Here is a 19,934-nt window from a genome sequence, read left to right on the forward strand (position 1 = left end):
CTTTTTTATCTCAGGTTGGGGCGGGATGTGGACTTCCAGTGAGATTAGTTTATGATCTGATCTCACCAGTGAGGGGTATACTTCCGGTGTTGAACATTGTGACCCCATGTTCGTGTTGATGGGATCAAGTATGTTTTCAACTCTTGTGGGGATGGTGACTAGTTGTTACATGGCATTTGAGTTTATGAACTCTAGGAACCTTTGGGCTAGAGTGTTGGGGCTTGAGTAGTGATCCCAGTCTATATTCGGGTAGTTGAAGTCACCTAGTATGATGGTGTATGGAGATACATTTATCCCCTCCAGTGTTTTCAGGAAAGCTATGTGAGGTTCCTGAGTTTGAGAGGGTGGCCTGTAACATGCTACAAATTGCAGAGCAGTCTTGCCTATGGTTACTTGCACCTGGATGGTCTCCGATGCATCGTGCGTTGCCACCAACCTTGAGGTGTGGGTGTCCTTGATGAATATGGACACCCCCCTCCTTTCTTGGTGGTGTCCGGATTTTGGGGCCGGAACGCATGATATGAGGTAAAACCTGATAGTGCCGGGGTGCTCTCAGGAGCCTTGAACCAGGTTTCAGTCACAGCACAGACATCGATGTTCTCCATACTGAGAAGGGCCTCGAGTGCGTCCATCTTGAGGTTGAGACTTCTGGCATTGAGCTGCATTACCCTTAGTTTTTTTCCTTTTTTGTGTTCTAGGGTGGTAGGTTTAGAATTTGAGCCTTGCCTAAAAAAGGCACTATGGGGGTGGCAAGAGGCTTTGCCAATATCCGGAATCCCAGGCGTGACAGCTGCAAGCCGTCCCTTAGAGAAACAGCGTGGCTTGTCCAGCATGTCATCCCAGGCAGACAGACATTGGATCCCCTTTGAATGACACCAGAGTTTAAGCCAATTATTAAAGCTGATCATCTTATCTCTGTATTGTGGCATCATTCTTGGTGAAGGTAGGATACTGCTCAAGGTCAGGGTCATACCTGCCTGGGCTACATAATCAGAGAGCTCCTCTCTGTCTCTTTTCATGTAGTCCAGGGAGGTACGTCTCAGGTCGTTCACACCAGCGTGGACAATGACTGAGTCGTACTTGTACCTGCTGTTGAGAGACCCGAGTGCTTGCGTTATGTGGGGGATTCTAGCGCCCGACAGGCAGCTTACTGTGACCTTCTCCTTACTCAATCTGGTGAGCGGGACGTCAGTGTGTCTGACTATGGAGTCACCAATGACGAGTGTGTCTGGCATTGTGTTTCGTAATAATGAAAATGTCAATATAAATATATACAAGAAACCTAGCACTTTTGTACCTCCCACCCCTTCAGGCATGCAAAGATTTTTAGATATCTGTGAAAATGCTTTTAATGAAGCTTATACTCCTGGTACGCAAAGCTGCACCTTTCATAATTTAAATACAGAAGAATATAGGGCTCTACATGAAGTGCAGGATTTACATTCTCTTATTATTAAACAAGCAGATAAAGGTGGTAAAATTGTATTAATGGACAAAGACTTATATGTTAACCAGATGAAGGTTTTGCTATTAGATACTTGTACCTATCAAATGCTGACAAAAACAGCTGTAATTGCTATCACTGATAGTCTTTTTTAGTGTTTGATTTACTGATTACAGGATTAATTGATGAATCCTTATTCAATTATTTTTCAGTACAAAAACCTCTAGTTCCTAGGATTTATGGACTCCATAAACATCCCATGGTTCCTCCTTTACGCCCCATCGTATCAGGAGCAGGATGGTGCACTGAGCCTCTATCTATTTATGTATAAGGCATTTTACATGAGTTCTTGGATAGTTGTTATACAGTTCTTAGAGACACAAAAATGTTTTTACAGCAGTTGCAAAATAGAATGGAAACCATTGATAATGATGAAGAATTTGTATTCCTTACCATGGACATTGAATCTCTTTTTACTAGTATTCCAAATGTTTGGGGTATTGATAGAATAAGAGAATTCCTCGATATGAATAAGAAGCTGATTACTAATAAGATTATGCTAATCTGTGCACTATTGGAGATTATACTTGAAAATAACATTGTAACTTTTCAGGATCAATTTTTTCTACAGAAGATTGGCGTGGCTATGGGCACTTCGTGTGCAAATAGCTACGCCAATCTATCACTAGTACGATGGGAAGAACAATATGTTTTGTCAGATGTTAACCCATTTTTTGGCTACATTCTCTGGTACGTCCGTTTCGTGGATGATGTTTTTGTCTTGTGGAAAGGGCATGGTGAAAATATCAGTAATTTCATTGATTACCTGCATAGTACTACAGACTTTTTGAAGTTTACTTTTACTTTTTCTGATACATGTGTTGATTTCTTGGATGTGAGTGTCACCCTTACTGATTTAAAGTAGATAAGAACTATTATTTAGTCTATAGAAGCCTACGCCTACATAATAATGATGAAGAGGCAGTAGTTGCTTTAAATAAGTTACAAGACGAATTTCAAACAAGAGGCTATTGTAGCTCAGAAATTACTAGAGTGATAGCAGATGCATGGAAATTGAGATCTACAAGATGTAAACCATACATGAGCTCTTATAGTGCTGATACAAGTATATCTTATGATACAAGTATTGATAGAAATACGTTTAGAATAGTGTTTAGATTTGCAAGTGACATCAATAAGTATACGGAAATTATTAAAAAGAATTGGCGCTTATTACATGAAATACCAGGTCTGGTTTCCACAGCTGGTGACACCTCAAACTTCAGATTTAGAAATAACGTGTCTTTAAAGCAGCAGCTCTGTAATAGAGAACATCAGTCTTTTAGAAAAAATCTCTCAAACAGACAGGGCACCTTCCCATGCAGGAATTGTGCTGCTTGTCAGCATGTCTACACTAAAAATGAGTACATTCATCCTGTGAAATGTTTTAAACTTTATACGAAGAATTACTATGATTGTAAAAGTGCCGATGTTGTTTATTTTTGTTTTTGCCAAGCATGCCATGCCTATTATGTAGGCAAAACAAATAGGAGCTTTAAAGAAAGAATGTTAGAACATATAAGGGACACGCGGAACCAGAAGCAATCAAATGCTCTAGCTAATCATGTCCTGAATACAGACAGTAGTCATTGTTTTAAATTTTTAATCTTACAACAAATAGTAAGGACAAACAGAGGTGGTGATGTAAAGAACCACACTGAAGAATTAGAACAACAATGGATCACTAAATTACAAGCAGATAGATATCCTGGTTTGAATGGCTGCACCTCACTAGTTCCTTGCCTTAAGGCAAGGCGCCTTAAACACTAAATATGAGTTTTTAATATATTTTTTATTGTACTATTATGGTTATATGTGCACAAAATGTGTGTGTATATGTACACACACACACACACACACACACACATATATATATATATATATATATATATATATATATATATATATATATATTTTAATAACCATCAGGGATGACATTCCCCCTTTTTTTAAATATTATTGTGTTTAAATACACACCTTTCTATATATTTTATGCACTTTTCTTATGGATATCGATATATGTTCTTATGTTAGTGGAGTAATATCTCTTTAAATTGTGATGTCATACTAATTGTCCTATTATTTAACCAAGCATCAGTTGTAGTGATGTGGTCTGATGAAGCAACATTAAGTTGTGAAAGTGCTTATCGTTTATCTTCTGCAATAAAGTACAGTGACTTATTTCCAGTGTGTAACTTTGGTGCCTTAATTTACTTTTGCTGCTGTTGTGTGTTTTGGGCACCTCAGTGTACCTGCAGCCGTTTGGTTTTTGCATCTTCAGTCTTTGTAAGTAGATGTTTTCTCAGATGGCCGAACATATCTGTTTTTCTACTTTAATCCAATCTCCTTTCTCCTCTGGTTAATGCAGAAGATAGAGGAAACAGGTCAACCCCCATTTGGCTGATACAGCACTGGTTCTACCTTCTACTGAGTACGGTAAGGACAGAGCCTGTTCTGCTTCCTCAGCATGCGAACTCTTGAACCAAAACAAGGGTTCATGCATACATCCCATCCTGAACATGCAAGTTTGACAGTTTGGCTGATCAAGCTCTCATCTCCACTAAACACATTTTCAGAGTCTGTGATTTCTATCTCAAGGAAGGTTAGGAGTCCAAATGCAAAAAAAAAGAAAGAAATCTCAACTAGCAAAATGGAAAAGGTTCTTGGTTTGGTGCCTTAGAGAGATCTTGGATCCAAACCAGAATACTTTCTCTACAGATATCTGTTGGGGATTTACAAATCAGCATTCTTACACTAAACGTATATCTGTTTACCTACCTTGAGATTACCTCTTTATTTCTTGTTGCCAGTAGACCATTTCCTCAAGCGGGTCTTGTATCTGAGGCTCTTTAAGAAGGTCAAGTAATCTCAGATTAGAGATGTGTTAACTTTGACGCCCTTTGAGCTAGTAGCTGCAGCAACCCTCAGATAATGGAATGTTGCTTTTTTTTTTTTTGTAAGTGGTCATTCATCTAGCAGACTGGTATCAGAACTGCAGGCCATCATGTGCAGAAAACCCTTTTTCATCCTCCATACGGACTGGATAACTGTGTACCTGTTCCACTTTCATGACCAGAAGGTTGGCAAAAGTCTCTTTAAATAAGGCTGCTTCACAAAACAATGGGGAAAAGAGTCTCACATTCCCTGAATGTTCACTGGCAACTGAGATTATACCATAAAAGGTCTAAAGCAGCAATGAAAGTAGAACAGTTATTTGTAGCTGCAAAGGGTAGGGAGGGCAGGGCTGTCAATAACGAGACCATATTTAAATGTCTGTCTCACTGCATCTTCACATGTTGCTCTTTTCATGGTAAAAGAATACGAGGGCATGTTAATGCCACTCTGCAAGAGCCGTAGCAGCCACTACTGCCTTCATCGGAGGAGTCTACACATAGGTCACCTTTGAAGCAGCTCCTGGCCATCTGTCCACAACTTCAAGCACTATTATTTGGACATTACATCTATATTCAGGGTAATGTTTGCAAGTGATATTTCTCAGGGACTGCCGCAACAGATACCTACTCATGGCCAAGCCTCTCAGTTGTCCATAAGCCCTGAAAAACTTCACGTGTGTTATAACTGCTGCAGCAGTGAACATTACAAAGAATGCAATACAGATGTTTTCAGAATTTACCATAATTGTTCATGGTTGAGCAGGCTCACTGTTGTTGTGTTTCCAATGTGTGCCTCTCTCTCTCTCTCCTTCCTGTAACCATCCTGGAATTGAAGTTGGTAGTTGTCGCTGATCTCCATACTCTCCCTGTCTCTCTTACCCTCTCCAGATTCCTTCTTCAGGTTTACCTACTCTGTGGAGAGAGAACTGTAGGGTCATTCTAGTTGTGTAGGGTCATTCTAGTTGTGCTTTTATTCTTGGAGGCATTTTCCACCTTTGTGTCTCCTGCTCTGGTGTCAGCCCAATCCTCCAGAACTGACAGGGGCTCGAAAGATCTTTAGATGCCACAGTCAGACATCCCTCTTACACCACAAACTTCTTGATGTCCTGGGTGAAGAATGTCTGCTTCTCCAGGAAGAGGAAGAATGGTGAAAAGTTGTGGAAGACGGGCCAGACTTCAGGCCTTATGTGACAAAAGTACTATTTTACTGTAGCTGTGAATGTACACTAATATCTACAGATTCAGGTCAGTCTTGTTTGTATACTATAAACTATTCAATTAAAAACACTTCTCCTTGCAACAGTGAACCTGTCATTAGTGTGAGCATCTCCCATTTCTTATAATGCCTATGTGCTGTCTAGCCTCTTCAGATCTTGTTGCCTCCATCAAGCTTTAGCATGATCCCAAGGAGTGAGATTTTTTAGTGGCTTTCATCTTCAGATTGTTTAGAAATCTTTTCAAAATGTTTATAAATACATAATACACGCGTGCACACACACACGATAACCATTTACATTTGGCAACACCTTTATCTCTCTGTGCTCTCTTATTTCTCACTTACCTGTTAAATTCCCATTTATATGAGGTAAATAAGTAAAAGTTTTGTTGTTCATCATGCTTTAATATAGAACTTTTATATCGTTGTTAGGTTTCGTCAGTTTTCAGTAGTGACTATGGAAAATGACAGTAAAGAGAAGGTCTTTGGTTTAATAACTTATAGTCCCCTAAGATACATACCTACATCTCTGGGTTCAAAGTATAAGCAGAAATCTACATTCATGTTACCCAGGGTGTATACTGGAGGGCCACAAAAAGGCAGGTTAAGGCAGAAGTGCAGCAGTATGTCTTTGTGTGCAGGATATGATGCCATTTTAATGGAGCATTAGGATTTCAGTAAGATTATCAGTAAGGAAAAGGGTTTGAAGCAGTGTTTAGTGGAACATCATCTGCCACAAGTACTTTCTACCAAAGGAAGTACCAACTAGGTTTGTCAGAGTGTTTGGTCCAGACAGTTCTCCAGTTTCACTTTTGTCGTATGTGGTCAAGTGACCATGAAATCTGACCTAAACATGATGACCAAAACCAAGATGAACTTACTGCATATACTGAACATTTAATGAGTGTGCGTTTGATATATTCTGTGAAGTGGCATTTGACACAGAAAGTTAAGGCTATGAGATGTAGTTTTAGGGGTACATGATTTGATTCTCTCAGCCTACATGCCTGCTGTGTGGCCTTGAGCAAGTCACTTAACTAGACAGTGCTTAGTGGCAACTAAGAATGTGGGCCAGGACCTTTAGTGGTCCCGTGGACTAAGTCTAGGAACTACATGTAAGGAGGGGTTGGCATAACGGATAAGGTCTTTGTGGACACAGCCATGGCTGTTTTGGTATAGCTGAAGAATGTTTTATTGCATTTCCCATGTGAAACGGCATAGATCGTGTACTACGTGTTTTGCAGTTACCCAATGTGAGAAGCAGTGAAGTTCTAGTTGATATTTTGTCTGTCTAGATTTCCCTAACAGTGTAAACATTTTCTTCTTTTTCTATTTGAGAAGTTACTGTTTTGGAGAGAGACTGATGTGGCAAGTGGTACTTGATGTTACCAAACAATGTGTAGAGTTAATAGCAGCTTGAGTGGAATTTATGGTTGTCATAGGCATGTGTTGAAACATTTTAAGGGTTTGAGATATTCTTGCTCCATAGGGCTGTTCTCTTGCTTTGTTTGCCTCTGCATGTTAGTACTGATCTGTCTCTTCCCTGTTGGGTTTGTCAGACAATTCCAACAGTTTAATGAGGGAAACTGCTAAAGAAGCTGGACCAGTGGGAGCAACTTCATGTACTATCCTGCTACTTTTCTGGCTGTTGTTGACAATTTCATCTGTGATAGTAACTGGGTTGCATATGATTACTGCTTGCTGAATTCCGCTATTGTCTTGTAAGCTCAAAACTGATTTTCTAAATGTGTATACAAGTTCATACAGCATTAAGCTGTCACTTTTGTTTGAGCTTGCAGTAGGCCCGTATTGCGATACTTGGTAAGTGGCAGGTAGCATCGTCATTGCTACTTGTTGGCACACTACGGTTTAGTGGTTTGCATTGTTTAGTATGTTAGTGAATGAAAAACATTTGTTTAAAAAAGTGAAACATAAGTTGTCATAATTAATCTCTTTCTGCCTTTGATTTGGAGCATTTCCAGTCTGGTGCAGCCTTGTCAAATTCAGAGGTACTTTTCCATGGTACTTACTGGCCTAAATAGCTGCTACAGTAAACTTGCAGTTCGTGGGCCCTGTATCCACGTCATTGGGTGCTGGGGATAAGTAAAGTTCTGCAGACATGTTATCCAGGTCAGAAAATGTACAGTAATTAATTTATGGGAGACGATCACTGGAAAAGCAGAAAAGGATCTTGCTGTTATTTAAACATAAGATATTCTGAGATGTCTGTCATGCATATAGTTGAGGCTGCCTTACTGATCCAGCAGTGTCAAGAAAAGCTTGTTGAATAAGGAGGTGCTCTTCCTTTTGGTAGCCGTCAGAATGAACAAGTGTTGTGCTTGCATGTTTATTCCACCTAGAAGTTTAAACCAAGAGGTACTTTTGTTGCCTTCCCATGCACACAGATTGTTTGAGATGCTGTTTTTTTAAATTCCATTCAAAATATTACCATGCATGACTGGCCTCTCTAAGGTATTTTATATTATGTAACACTTCATTAACTTGGTACTCGGGAATCTGACAAACACCAGAAATGAGCAAACCTGTAGCTCTGGAATTTGACAAACACATACTAGAATGAACTGTAGTCCATAAATTAAACAGTGAAGTGATGCGGGAAGCTGCAATTCAAATAGTGCCATACCTCATGGGGAGTGATGTGGCATTGGGATTCAGGAATTGTTGAATTTTCTTGAGGAGTTAGTGTTGGACTTCATCATTAAGTTGTTGTATGTGGGCATCTGAGTTGAACATTTTCTGGTGGTGGGGGGGCAAAGGGCATTAGTTCTATAACTGCTGTAGTCCTGAAGTTTATCTCTGGTTGGGGGGGATGTTGTGTGTTGGTGGACCTAATTACAGCTTAGTTCTGGGTGGTCAGCAAGGGTTCCTGAAAGATGATATGAGGGAGGAGAGCAAGACTTGCTACTTGGAATACAGGAGGAATGAACATTCCACTGAGAGAGAAAGAGAGAGTGAGTGAGTCTTGGGCAAAGTGAGGAGGGTGATTTTGGATTGGTATTTTTTAGGACTTGAAGTTAAGAAGATGAGAGATGGAGAAATGCAGAAGTAAGGCCTTGTTTGACTGGATTAAGCTTGATATAAAGTGAAAGAAGTGAGGAGCAGTTATATTGATGTGAGGCAGCCCTTGAGTGAAAAAAAGTGAAGGTTTCAGGGTTATAGAAAATGGGCCGTAGTGAAGTGCAAGTGGGGGGATTTTTCTGGATGTCTATTACGGCTCAAGTGATGAGATGGTATGCATTTTAGGGGCATTTAAGGACCTCAAAAAGGATAGGGATAGACTAAAGATGGCGATTTAAACTTTGTGATGGAATATTCTTTCGGTGTATTGTTTAGTGTAGTGAAGTTTTACAAGAGGGGTCATAGGGTGCGAAAAGCAGAAACCTGATCTCACCGCAATGAAGTTGAAATACTGAGCGGTTTCTGTTTAACAAACTTCCCAAATCCACAGTTCAAAGAAATTATTGGCAGCCGTAGCAAAAGTAAAACTCTTCTTTATTGTGACAAGTATAATTGAAGGGTAAGCGCTTTCGCGTGGTCACAGCCACGCTTCATCAGACAAATGAAAACTCTATAATACAGTGCTTATATACTACATAAATTATATAAATTAAAACCAAGCCCTATGTAATTAGGTACCTCATTAACCATTTAAAGCAGCAATGCTTGAACTTCCAAAACCAACTGACAAACTATCGGAAGCAATGCTTTCATTAGTAATGAATACAAATTCTAAAATAATAAAACTTGAACATGACTCATATTACGATTTATGAATTAAAAGTGTAAATATATGTATATATGATGAGTTAAACAAACAAACAATCATAGAACTTAATGTGGTTCAGCTATAACTCTATGCTTCGGTGAAATTAATAAATGCAATGAGAACACTGCGCACTGAAAGTTGACAGGTATAGCCCTTAAAGGGCTTATATGCGATTGCCAATGCATCTAAACAAACGAGTAAACATTTAAACATTTAAGGAACTTGGTACAGTTCAACAGTTAATCCATGTATAGACAAAAGGCAAAAGAAAAGAAACCTTGCGCATCAAAATACTAATAGAAATAAAGCTGGGTGAGCATTTATGCTGTTACCATCGTAACCGGAGCTTACATACATTAACACAAATTATTTAAAATGTACACTAGATTGTGTAAATAATGAGTTAGACAAACTATCATGGAACTTGATGTAATTCAACTATAACTCTGTATTTAGGTAAAATAAATGAAAGCATTGAAAACACTGCGCAACTGAAAGCTGACAGGTATAGCCCTAAAAGGACTTGTTTGCTATTGATAATACAACTAAACAAACAAGTAAACATTTAAACATTTAAGGAACTTAGTGTAGTTCAACAGTTAGTCTATGTTTAGAAAAAGGCAATAAAAACTTTATGCATCGAAATGCTAATGAATATAATACTGAGTAAACGTTTGTATGGTTACCGTCGTAACCGAAGCTTGCATTCATTTAACATAAATTATTTAGAATGAATTATTTGAAAATATACATCAGATTACTATAAGGCATTTCTAAAAATATTACTAAAAATATATATTTGTACTTAAAGCACCATTATAGGTACATGGTTAATGTGAGTTCTACCGATGTCTTTTTAAAAACAAATAAAATCATTTTTAAAAGTTTTGCATACTTAATTAAGTCTTGCTATAAGAATATGTTGTTAAAACATCAAAAGATACAACTCGGAGCTCAAACCAAGTGACATATAACTTTTGAAGTATATCACAGACCAAATAGAGCCCGAAGCAAAGTCTAATGAAATGTGCTAATGACTTGAAGCATAAACGTACCCAGTGGGGCACAAATAACAATGAAGTAGAAAAATATATATAGCAATGCTAAAAAATGCTGAAAAATGAAACCATACAGTTAAAAGTACACAAATAAATAAATCTTGAATAAACTTAATTATAGTTAGAATTTATATAACAGGATACTTCCTATCCCTTAAAGCTAATAGACAAGATCTATTTAGGTAAAAAATAGTGTGATTTAATTTAATATAACATAGATCCAGGAATATAACTGTGTGTTAAAACATATAAATATTAAATATAAACTTAACTAAATATATTAATTGCCTATAAGAAACAAAACATATGAATTATAAAAAACATATATATAAATTTAAAATTGTAGAATGACATGTAAAAGATGCCTAATTTTAAGCCAATATTAATATAAAAATACTATTATTAAAATATATATTAAGTTATTTAACTTATATCATAATTTTAAGAACATTTACTAATAGTAAGAAACGTACAACTAAAAATGTATATATGTAATAATTGTGCAATAATGTTAGCGTTTCCTATTATTTAAAATGGGTTTAATAGAAACTGAGGTATTCAATCCTGGGTAACTATGAGCATTAAATTTTAAAATCCACTTTAGTTCTGCCAGGGCTAAATTATTTATATTATCTCCGCCCCTGGGATTTAAGTTTATTTTTCAAGTACCCTAAATAGAAAATTATGTTCTTTATGTTCTATTATATGTTGTGCTAATGCATTAGTATCTATTTCTTTCTTTATTTCATATAAATGATCATATATACGATCAGTTAACCTTCTTTTAGTTAATCCAATGTAGAATGCTGTACATTTTGTACAAGTTGCTAAATAAACCAGGTTTTTTGTTTGACAAGTAGCTGCAACATTAATATGATAGGTGAAACCTAATGTGGAATGAGTAAAGGTTGGATCTAGACAAATCATTTTACACCTGGTACAAGAACCACAAGAAACTGTTCCCATTACTTGGGTAGATTTCTTAGTATTTAGCACAGAATCTTTACATAGAATTTGCTTCAAGTTGGAACAGTTTTTGTATAAAAAAGAAGGAAAGTTTCCCACCAGATTAGATACCAAAAAATCTGTTTGTAATATATTCCAGTTATTCCGTATAACTGTCTCCAAACATTTTACATCGCTAGTGTATTTTAAAATGTATGGTATTTTTATGTTGTCATTGCTATTTTTATGTTTAAAGGAAGTGTACTTCTTAACAGTGAGTGGTGTGAGTTCTGTTAAATGTATAGTATTGTTTTTAATGGAGTTGACAAGCTTAAAGTTATATCCTCTATCTAAAAATAATTGCTCTAACAGGTCAGATTCTTTTTCTAAAACAGTATTTTCCTGGCAAAGTCTGGTCAGCCTAGTAAACTGGCTTTTAACTATTCCTGGGAACATATGCCTAGGATGCATGCTGCTGAAATGAAGTAGTGTATTGGTCCAAGTAGGTTTCCTGAAGATAGAGGACGTGATTTTTCCTTGCTCAGTAAGTGCCAAGGTAACATCCAGGAATACAACTTGTTTCATGGATGCTTCCACTGTGAATTTCAAGTAACTAGTGGTAGTTTCTAGATGGTGTAAGAAACATGTAAAATCCTCTAGGGTACCTTGCCAAATTAGGAGAACATCATCTACAAAACGTTTGTAGAACTTAATTTTGTCAAAAGCAGGATTGGTGAACAAATGCTCTTTTTCCCAATTTAGGACCACTAAATTCGCATACGTATTTGCGCATGGGGTGCCCATAGCTACACCCCATGTCTGCAAATACGTCATGCTGTCAAACATAAAGATGTTATTGTTAAGCACTAAATCCAAGAGCTGACAAATTAGTATAATTTTATCAGAGGAGAAGCTGGTATCTCTTACAAGTAGTTCTCTAATTGCTTCCAAACCCAAATCATTGGGGATGGACGTAAAAAGATTTTTTACATCTAAAGTTATCAGCATATACTCATCTGTCCCAGTATTAAGTGTTACATCCTTAAGGCTGCTTAATAAATCATAGGTGTCTTTTAACAGAGTTGGAACAGAGTCAACTACAGGCCTAAGATATTTTTCAAGAGCTGTCGAAATGGTGGCAGTTACCCAATTATTGCCTGATACTATAGGCCTAAGGGGTATGGGATGTACCTGTTTGTGAATCTTGGGCAAGCCTTTTATTGTAGGAGTAGTAGGGAACTCAATGTATAAGTACCTATATTCTTCTGGTGTAATTTGTCGGCACATTAGAAGGTCATGTAATGTGGCATGTACATTAGTTATAATAGAATAGACTTTTTCCTGAGAGATGGTGGAATAAGTTTCTTGATCTGATAACATATTTAACATCAAAGTAACATAGTCTGTAGTATTCATAACTATAATACCACCACCTTTGTCTGCAGGTCTAAAGGTGATGTCAGAAAATTGTTTGAACTTCTTTAAAGATGCCATTTCACCAGAAGATAAATTAACATAAGCTATTTTGTTTTTCTTAGTATAAAAGAGTTTATAAAAATCTCTCTCACATGCCTTTAGGAAACAGTCAATACTGAAGGGTAGGGGAGGTGAAAAGTTACTCTTTTGTCTTAGTGACACATATTCAGATTGTGAAGTTTCAGTATTATTTGTTGTAGAGGTGTTTTTAAAAAACATTTTGAGGGCTACATTTCTACAAAAAACACGTAACTCACATAAAACATCAGCCAAGTTACTGCATTGTGCTGGTATGAAATTTAAGCCCTTGTTAATCAAACTAGCATCTGATATACACAAATCATAGTTAGATAAATTAACAAATATGTCAGTCACATCCTTTGCCTTCGATTCGTTCCGTATCTCTCTTCTGAATTTTTCCTTTTTCTTGGCCCTCTGCTCAGAGAGCGCCCTCTCCCTTGATATTGTGTTTTTATGGGATAGGGTAAAAAACGACTTGCTTCTTGAGTCACTTTAGGTTTTGCGCCTAAACGAATGTCATTGTGCATATTAGCAAAAGCTAGTTGGTTGGGAGGTGGTGTTGCAGAGTAAGCAGTCAATCTAGGAAATTCCGTCTCACTGAGTAGAGCAGTATTATTATCAGTTATGGGTAAAGTAGACGGAGCTGAAACACCAACAGGTGTAGAAGCAGCATCACTAGTTATAACATTGTCATTAGCATGTGTTAAAGAAGCTGGCCTTTGCGATTGAGTTTGTGCATTATTGTGTCTGGGCCAGACAAAAATCTGACCAGTTTGAAAATCATTAAAGTCCCTCTGCAACTTTTTCAATTTGATTTGTTTCAATTTCTCACTGAAAGAATTCACTTGTGAGAAAATGGTTTGCAGTCTATTTTTAGCATAATCTGATTTAAACTTGTCAGTTAAATTTTTGTGAGTTATGTCTATTTCAGTACGTAACTTAGTCTCAAGAGGTAAAAAATATTCATTTAAAAGTGACATGTACCTGAATCCTTGTTCAATATTTAGGTCCTGCCACTTTTTCAAGAGCACCGGATGATTAGTTCCATAAGATGGCATGCAAAATACACGCATTCCTCGGGGTACGATTCTATGATGTATGGATGCTTCAAGGTGTTGCCTTTGCCAGGCGTACCTTTGTAAAAGGTAAAGCTTATCTTCAAATTCTTTCACAACCAAGTTGAAGTCAGCAAGATTTTCTTCAGGTAAGGTGGAAGCAGGAATGTTAACTGGCCCACCTAATTCCAAAGCCAATAAAGGGTTAGCGACGTGATGCAGCAATCCTTCTGGTATAGCTGAAAATTCCCTCGACTCTGGTCTGTAGTCTAATTCTACATTGGTGGAATCCATCGCGTAGAGCAGTTACCACACAGAAAAAGCAGAAAAAACCAAGAGGTAACTGCAGCTCCAAGAGGTCAGGTAACACAAACAAGTACAAATGCGAAAAGCAGAAACCTGATCTCACCGCAATGAAGTTGAAATACTGAGCGGTTTCTGTTTAACAAACTTCCCAAATCCACAGTTCAAAGAAATTATTGGCAGCCGTAGCAAAAGTAAAACTCTTCTTTATTGTGACAAGTATAATTGAAGGGTAAGCGCTTTCGCGTGGTCACAGCCACGCTTCATCAGACAAATGAAAACTCTATAATACAGTGCTTATATACTACATAAATTATATAAATTAAAACCAAGCCCTATGTAATTAGGTACCTCATTAACCATTTAAAGCAGCAATGCTTGAACTTCCAAAACCAACTGACAAACTACCGGAAGCAATGCTTTCATTAGTAATGAATACAAATTCTAAAATAATAAAACTTGAACATGACTCATATTACGATTTATGAATTAAAAGTGTAAATATATGTATATATGATGAGTTAAACAAACAAACAATCATAGAACTTAATGTGGTTCAGCTATAACTCTATGCTTCGGTGAAATTAATAAATGCAATGAGAACACTGCGCACTGAAAGTTGACAGGTATAGCCCTTAAAGGGCTTATATGCGATTGCCAATGCATCTAAACAAACGAGTAAACATTTAAACATTTAAGGAACTTGGTACAGTTCAACAGTTAATCCATGTATAGACAAAAGGCAAAAGAAAAGAAACCTTGCGCATCAAAATACTAATAGAAATAAAGCTGGGTGAGCATTTATGCTGTTACCATCGTAACTGAGCTTACATACATTAACACAAATTATTTAAAATGTACACTAGATTGTGTAAATAATGAGTTAGACAAACTATCATGGAACTTGATGTAATTCAACTATAACTCTGTATTTAGGTAAAATAAATGAAAGCATTGAAAACACTGCGCAACTGAAAGCTGACAGGTATAGCCCTAAAAGGACTTGTTTGCTATTGATAATACAACTAAACAAACAAGTAAACATTTAAACATTTAAGGAACTTAGTGTAGTTCAACAGTTAGTCTATGTTTAGAAAAAGGCAATAAAAACTTTATGCATCGAAATGCTAATGAATATAATACTGAGTAAACGTTTGTATGGTTACCGTCGTAACCGAAGCTTGCATTCATTTAACATAAATTATTTAGAATGAATTATTTGAAAATATACATCAGATTACTATAAGGCATTTCTAAAAATATTACTAAAAATATATATTTGTACTTAAAGCACCATTATAGGTACATGGTTAATGTGAGTTCTATCGATGTCTTTTTAAAAACAAATAAAATCATTTTTAAAAGTTTTGCATACTTAATTAAGTCTTGCTATAAGAATATGTTGTTAAAACATCAAAAGATACAACTCGGAGCTCAAACCAAGTGACATATAACTTTTAAAGTATATCACAGACCAAATAGAGCCCGAAGCAAAGTCTAATGAAATGTGCTAATGACTTGAAGCATAAACGTACCCAGTGGGGCATAAATAACAATGAGGTAGAAAAATATATAGCAATGCTAAAAAATGCTGAAAAATGAAACCATACAGTTAAAAGTACACAAATAAATAAATCTTGAATAAACTTAATTATAGTTAGAATTTATATAACAGGATACTTCCTATGCCTTAAAGCTAATAGACAAGATCTATTTAGGTAAAAATAGTGTGATTTAATTTAATATAACATAGATCCAGGAATATAACTGTGTGTTAAAACATATAAATATTAAATATAAACTTAACTAAATATATTAATTGCCTATAAGAAACAAAACATATGAATTATAAAAAACATATATATAAATTTAAAATTGTAGAAAGACATGTAATAGATGCCTAATTTTAAGCCAATATTAATATAAAAATACTATTATGAAAATATATATTAAGTTATTTAACTTATATCATAATTTTAAGAACATTTACTAATAGTAAGAAACGTACAACTAAAAAATGTATATATGTAATAATTGTGCAATAATGTTAGCGTTTCCTATTATTTAAAATGGGTTTAATAGAAACTGAGGTATTCAATCCTGGGTAACTATGAGCATTAAATTTTAAAATCCACTTTAGTTCTGCCAGGGCTAAATTATTTATATTATCTCCGCCCCTGGGATTTAAGTTTATTTTTTCAAGTACCCTAAATAGAAAATTATGTTCTTTATGTTCTATTATATGTTGTGCTAATGCATTAGTATCTATTTCTTTCTTTATTTCATATAAATGATCATATATACGAACAGTTAACCTTCTTTTAGTTAATCCAATGTAGAATGCTGTACATTTTGTACAAGTTGCTAAATAAACCAGGTTTTTTGTTTGACAAGTAGCTGCAACATTAATATGATAGGTGAAACCTAATGTGGAATGAGTAAAGGTTGGATCTAGACAAATAGGGGTCATAGGGTATTGAAAGCTGGAATACAGGAGATGAATTTGTTTTTTATTTGAAAGATGGAATGGCAGGCGAGCTGATAGGGTGGGGCTTTTGCCTGTTTCCAATGGGGAGAGATGGGAAGAGTGGGTGTACTTGAAAAGAATCTTTTGAGTTATGGTGGCAGTGACATGGCAGGTGGAAAGGGGATAGAAGTAGGTGGGAATGGAATCTTGGAAAGTAGGTTGGACAAATAATTGTTTGAAGGCCATGGTATGCAGTGGACAGAGTGGGTAGAAGGGAGTGGGATTAGATAAAAGGCTGTTTGGAGGGATAAACTATTGGAAGTGATGGGATATAGGAATAGGATGAGAAGTGACAAGATTAACGACGGAAAAATTATGTTATAAAGATTGAAAGAGGAGAGTAGAAGGAAGGCATCTTGTGGAAAAAGCTGCAAAATGTTAAAGACTCTGTTAAAAAGGTTAGAGGAGCCTCAAATTGAGGCAGACCTAGGTAGAAGGTGAGTGTGTTAGTGGACAAAGAGGGACCTAGACAAGAGATTACTAGTGTGGATATTAAATGATCTGAAAAAGAAGCTGAGTTAGAGAGAGAGAAAATGAAGACTAAGGGGAACAAAGGATATTAATTCTAGGGCAATAAAGACATTTTTGTGATCTTTTTTGAGAAGCTATTCTCGGAGATCAGTGGTTTGGGGATATTTTGTAGATTGGGTTGATGCAATATTAGCAGACGGGAGAAAGAAAGAAATTCATCTGTCAGTACTGGTATGAGAGTTCATACATATTTGAGATAAAAGAAAGTTGGGGGTCCTGATGGTCTGTGTCTGCAGTTTTACAAATTGGTAGCCTTGGAGATAAGGCAGTATGTGGTTGATGGCTTTAGTAATATTATGATAACAGCTCATGACAGAAGCACTGATGTCAGTGCTGCTGAAAGTAAATGGGGTTTGAGTATTCAACAGATTGTTGGAGACATCCTTCTTTTCGAGTATTCATAACATGAGGATGTCTGCCACTGGCTGACTCGTACGTCCGGCCAGTATACAAATGTCTATTGCTACTGTGTGGTATGTGCGACGCCACAATCAGCAAACATATATTGGCCTTAAAGAGATGGATATAAACAGGACATCAGCACGTACCAACCTCAGAACTTTTCTTCCGCCTGTCCGATCAGCTGCTCCTGTCATCATTTGTCAGACGAGTTGCAAACCTTGGTACAGATAATTACCCCGTGGGGGGGGGGTCCTTAATTTTTTGACTACTGTGTTTTGCTTTGATTACATGTCAGCTAGGAAGGGCAAATGTCAGTGTGGAGGGCAGACTCCACGTAAGGACTCTCACAAGCTTTGTTTGTTTGGCCTAGGCCCAGACCACGACCATACTGCCTGTTATCTGTAAGGCATTCATACCCAAAACCCTTCGTAGCCGTTTAGCTTTCCTAAAGTTATATCTTGAGAATCAGCACCTTAAGCGTCTTGCGTGTGACATGGAAGCTGTGTTGGGTCCTTCAGATGAGCCACAGCCTGATTTACCCACTGCGCCCTCTGATCCGGACGTCGCTCTTGAGGCTGATGTTGAGGCCGTACCAGAGTCTGTAGATGTTCATTTGATGGGTACCAGTGTGGAGGCTGTGAAGGACCCTACCAGCACATCTTCGAGGGATTTGTAGGCGCCTGTCTTGGGCATAAGGGGAGAACCACGACTTGTTACCCAGATCATCGTGCAAGAGGATGATCCTACCAACATTGTGGAGTGCAGGCAGACGTCTGACCCATCCACCTTCCGTCACGTGGAGGTTCTAAAAAGGAAAAACCTCAAAACAAAACATTTCTCCTGCTCCTCGGGAGCAACCACCTGATTGGCAGGCCTTTTCTCATGGCCTGTTCAACACTTTTATGGCTTTACGACAGGCCTCTGTGACGACCTGCCTCCAGGGCCATTAACTCCTCTGTCTCTTCATCTTGCTGTCTCTCTCCCTGCTTGGAATCTGATTACCCAGGACTCTTGGGTCCTTTCCATCGTTCAACATGGATATTTTATGGTGTGGAAAACTCCTCCTCATTTCAGGGGTATTCCACAACCTCCAAAAGAACAATTGGATGTTTTTCCCCAGGTAATACCAGCCTTCCTTCTCAACGCAGTATTCAGGAAGTGCCTCCTTCCCAAGTTAGGAAAGGATTTTACTCCACTATGTTCCTGGTTCCCAGGAAGGATGGTCCTTGGAGGCCCATTCTAGTCCTTTCCCATCTAATTACCTTTCTGAAGGTTCCCACCTTTTGTATGCTAACATTACCCACCATTCTGCAGCGTATTGTACGTTTTTTTTATATTTTTCCCCTAACATATTTGTTTTTCAATTGAATTGTACAAGTTATAGGTCACATTAAACGTGGTAAAAGTTTTGAAATGATGTATTGTGGTCTCATTTTTATATCACAAAAACCTGGCATTTTAACAGGGGTGTGTGCACTTTTTATATCCACTGCAGAAGAAAAGGACATCTATGGTTATGGTAAGATTTTACACAACTATTCTTTCTCTCTGCATGTGGATGCAAAACTTTTTTTTTACAAAGGTTCTATTACATTGGATAGAGTATTTCCCAAAGTTAGTCGATCAGGATCAGGTTGGGTTTTTCGGGAGATGGTTTTAGACAAACAACATTCTGTGCAATGCAATGAGAGAAAGGTAAAGATGATAGCCAGTCACCATAAGAAATGCTAGTAGCAACCTGCTCAGTAGTCCACAAGAAATCAAAGTCAGATGGAAGGACTACTTCAGCAGTTTCTGAATGAAGAAAACCCCACAGAAGCTGTACTTCCCCAGACATAGCCTATAATGAAAGAGGAGAAGCCTACCTTGGGAGAAGTAAGCTCAGCACTAATGAAAATGAAGTCAGGGAAAGCAGCAGGCTCAGATGAAGTCCTAGCAGCTATGATGAATATGTTGTATGAGATGGGGAGAAATGGGTCCTGAGCGTGCTCATAGCAATATGGAGAGAGAGACGTATCCCAGATGACTGGAGAGTAAGCATACTAGTGCCAGTGTACAGGAGTAAAGGATATATCCACAACTGTGTTGGCATTACATCAGTATCAACCTCTTGCCACATTACTTGAAAGATGTTCTTCATGTTTCACTGTTGCAGTCATCACATTTGGATTATCCCTGCCAGGGTAGCCCTCTGCCAGCCCGTATACCAGACACA

The 19,934-nt window shown here is 37.3% G+C and overlaps 1 protein-coding gene and 1 non-coding gene across 2 annotated transcripts in view; both read left to right on the forward strand.

Moving 5' to 3' along the window:
• Positions 1 to 19,934, forward strand: part of TBRG4 (transforming growth factor beta regulator 4) — a 1,565,288-nt gene that overhangs the window by 859,352 nt on the left and 686,002 nt on the right. The window lies entirely within an intron of this gene.
• On the forward strand, positions 7,602 to 7,737 carry LOC122797493. Its single transcript, XR_006364170.1, has one exon. It is a non-coding gene; the product is annotated as a small nucleolar RNA SNORA5 (small nucleolar RNA).

Source organism: Protopterus annectens, chromosome 3.part0, assembly GCF_019279795.1.
Source record: "Protopterus annectens isolate FY-2018-M chromosome 3.part0, PAN1.0, whole genome shotgun sequence".
Classification (NCBI taxonomy): domain Eukaryota; kingdom Metazoa; phylum Chordata; order Ceratodontiformes; family Protopteridae; genus Protopterus; species Protopterus annectens.